Source organism: Arachis ipaensis, chromosome B4 (genome assembly GCF_059453495.1).
Source record: "Arachis ipaensis isolate K30076 ecotype BB chromosome B4, ASM5945349v1, whole genome shotgun sequence".
Classification (NCBI taxonomy): Eukaryota; Viridiplantae; Streptophyta; class Magnoliopsida; order Fabales; family Fabaceae; genus Arachis; species Arachis ipaensis.
In genome coordinates this window covers 55,668,968-55,673,272 of record NC_142439.1, presented here as the reverse complement: position 1 = coordinate 55,673,272, position 4,305 = coordinate 55,668,968, and positions in this window count along the sequence as shown.

Sequence of the window (4,305 nt, the reverse complement as noted above, 5' to 3'; positions counted from 1 at the left end):
TTATTAAGTTTGGCATTTTGTTCTATATCTGTTAGAGAATAAGGAAGTTGCCTTATTCAGTGTTTTTTTATTTTATGTGAATTATATTTGGTCTTTACTACAACTTAATGCCTGTTCACTGAGTTTTATTTATGCTCATTGTTTAGAAATTTACTTTTAGCTTGTGATTTTGGATTGAATTTAAGTATGTAACTGACCAGTTTGCTTGTATTCAGTAAAGTCCGGATAAAGGGATTAGAGACACTAGATTATCTTGACAACTTGTAGAAAAAGAAACGATTTACTGAACAAGGGGATGCTTTAACATTTGAATAGGAAATGAGACTGCTTTATGACATTCATTTAGCCAGTTCGAGTGTACTATTGTTTCCCATGCATTCATGAGTTCCAAACTGATACATCTCTTTTTCTTTATATGATAGGTTGACAAGATGTATCTCAACACTCCTACAAAGTTTGCTATTATTGATCACGAGAAGAAGAGAAGATATGTGTTACATAAAGATGGGCTTCCTGATGTTGGTGATTATTATCTTCTCATGCATTTTAAGTTTGTTCTATTTTTTATCTTCTCAAAGTCTAAGAATATGCATAATCTGAGAATGTTTGAAAGGCAAAGGATGAGAAGAATCGAGTGGAAGATAGTCAGGGTCATCAATTGTTTAGGAATGGGGTTTACGATTCACAATGAGGTATAAAAGACCTTTTGTGTGTTAAAGAGTAGAGGAAGAGGCTGGAAGGGGTAGGCAGGCTCCGGATTGCCCCAAATTGTCTATTATATTCCTTTTTGTTATTAAATTTTCTAAACCTTTTTCATGGGCTTTGCATTTGCATAGCCCAGAATATATGTTCTGAAATACTGGGGTGGCAAAAATATGTTGATGGAAAGGTAATTTTTATTTTATAGCAACTCATTTACATGTCAAAAAATCTTTAATTGATATGAATTTGTTATGGTAATAAGTAGGACCATATGTTTGGAACACATACAAGGAAGTTTATGATCAAGTTCTGTATATTGGTTTTATTTTAGGAGCATGTGGTGCCGAACCTGTAAGTTTTTTGGATAAAAAATCTTTAAATAAAGTATATATTTACAAATATTTGGATAAAAAATATATTATATAATAATAATATATCTTTACCAAAATTAACCACAACAATGTTTTTAATTTTTTTAACAAAAAAAAATTTAATTATTTTATATTTTGTAATTAAAAATAGTACTTCATAACAATTAATATTAATAAATAAAAAAATATATGTATTTAAATGCTTTATATTTATTTATTTTAAAACAAAAGTTTACACTTACTATTTTTAAAATGTTATAAATTAAAGTGTATTTATGTATGTATGCATTATGATCTATATTTACAAAGTCCACCAATATTCTCCGTTTAAAATATTTTTAATTTTCGTTTAATAAAATCTAATAATTTATAAAAAGTGGAGCATCCTGTATCTAATGTGTACAAAATTATTGAACTCGTTTTAGACACATCCATTAAAATTTAGCTATTAATTTAAAATATATATAAAAATAAAAAATACACACGCAAAGATAAATTAACAATAAATATATTTATATATAAATATATAATAATTTATTTTTAGTCTCCATGTAAGTTTTTGTATTTTTTTTTCTTATTGTGAGTGCATAACTTCAATATAATTTTTCCTTATTAGGTGAGACAAGATAAGTAGTTTAGCTTGCCTCCCCTACATACTACAAAGAATTAAGCATAAAAATGAATATAAAAAATTATAATGGTAAAAAATTAGACCATACAAAAATTAAAACTAATTTATAAGTTATAATAAATCATGAATAATTGATTTTTGTAGACAAAACTATCTACATTCTAAAAATTTGTTAAATATTTTTAAATTATCCTTATTTTTCTAATTTCAAACTCTAATTCTATTCTACTTTCAATCTCAACCCCTTATACACCCTAATTCACTACTATTCACCAACTTCAAAATCTATGAAAAGCAAAAATTCTCCTGCTCTCCATAAGCCAAAACTGCTGCATTTCCCTCGTTCAAATTCAAATCTGAACTTGAAATTGAAAAGAAAAAGGAAAAGAAAAATAAAACCCACCAAGTGCAACAAAAGAGAAAAAAAGAAAAGAAATTCAACGTTTGAAAGAAGAAAAAGTAAAATGTTTTCTGTTGTTAACTTTCCTCATTGCATTTGTTGTTTGCAGCACATTGTCATCAGCGTGTGCCTCCAACTCCAAGCCAACAAGCATTAATGGCGAAGTCAGTGATTTGGGCACCATGTACATCAAGTAGCGACAACTGCCCTGCCCCAACTATAAGGATGAGTTCAGTGACAGAGAAAAGAATGTTACTTAACACCTTTTTTTGGTGTTCAAGAATGAACACATCAGGAACGTCTACATTACCTTGCAAGCATGGAAGTAAGCCATTCTTTTCTATCCCATCAACTTCGTCACAAACTAATTGGACCTGATACTGAGTTGGGAGTGATGATTGTGGTCAAAGATTAGGAATCTGAGATAGGTAGAATCAGAATTTGTGATTAAATTTGGTTAAGTTAGGTTAAAAAGGATAATTTGAGAAATTTTTTATAATTTTTTAAGATTTGAATAATTTTATTTAGGATAAATCAACCATAGATGCATCAATACATTTATTTATTATATATTCTCCTTAGTTCTATAAAAAAATATTTCATTTAAATTGTAAGAAAAATAATAAATAAATGTATTGATGCATCTATGGTTGATTTTATGCCTCTGGAGCTTGTACTTATTCTCGAGATTATCGATCTTGTTCTTGTATTGTTGTTATGTAGGACATTTCATTAATTATTTAACTTTGACCTCATGGTGGAACTACATTGAAGCTAAATAAAACTTTTTTGGACTCAAATAGGACACTTTAAACCTTAATGACCAAAACAAAATTACGCCCAAACGTAGAGGACTAATTTAATACTTTACCCTTTTATTTATCAGAATTCATCTTTTATAATTATAAATTAGCACTACAAGAAAATAAGCTTTCTGCCACGCTTTTTGACTATCGGCACGCTTTTGAAAGGATCACATCCGCCAGCGTGCCGGTTGCTCTATCGCCACGCTTTTGTGGATCTATAGGAACGCTTTTTTTGTTGGCACGCTTTCATCTCTTGCCACGCTTAAAAAACCGTGGCCATAGGTCTTAACCTATAGGTATGCTTAAAAAGCGTACTGAAAAGTGCACATATCGCCACGCTTTTAAAACGTCCCAGAATGTTTGTTTTGAGTACTCTTTAAAAGTATGCCAATAGGGGAAGATATGGCTACACTTTTTAAAGCATGGCGATAGCCAGTGATACAGCTACGCTTTAAAAGCGTGGCAATAGCCTTATAAAATTTCAAAAAAAATCATTTTTCTTATTTTTATCTTCATCGCTGCAAAATATAAATTTTCAATCTTTTTTATTACCAAACCTATAAATATAGTATGCAATTTTTAGTACAAGATAAATCAAACAATAATTAGTGACATAATTTTTGTGATAATTGTTTTATACATTAAAAAACTAATACTCAAATACAAAATAAATCTCATGTTCGAATTCCAAAACTAAAAACTGAAAAAAAAATACAGAAACAATACAACTTAAATTCTATTTCCTTTGATTTTCCTCCTTCCTCTAGCCCTCTTAAACCTCCTTCCCTTAGATCATACATAATTGTTTCTGAAATATTTGTGAACTTTTTTACCTACAAAAGATAATTCCTTGAGTGAAACGTTAGTGGTACTACACTGAATTACAAATTGTAATGTAATATTCTAGAGCAACAGTCACAAGAATGGTAAAACCAGGAATAGTTTAGTTGTTTACTTGTTACAAGCTGGAGGTGCCATATCCAATGTAAGAAGATGACATGAGGAATTGAACCAATGACTAATTTTCACAGTCCAAGGCATTTGCGATAAGTTCCAAGTAGCTGAAGGAAGGAATAAGGAAGAAATCATTATGACAATAAAGCATTAAATAAACTATCAACTGAAAAAATTCACCTGGCATTTTAGTAATTAAAGGTATGTAGATGGAGAAGTAGGGTACTCTATGAAGAGAGGGCATATGTAATGAGTCAAAGTAGTTGGGTTGGGCCCTTTGTTATTGTATCTTTTCAAGAATTGGTGGAACCATAGAAAGGTGTTGTTACAAGTTACAGCCCTATGTGAATGAAAGCTTAGAAAACATGAGCAACAAAAGAACCTTGTTCAAATTTCTGTTGTGGAAATTTGTTCTATGATTGCTTTAAGAAACTAATTAAT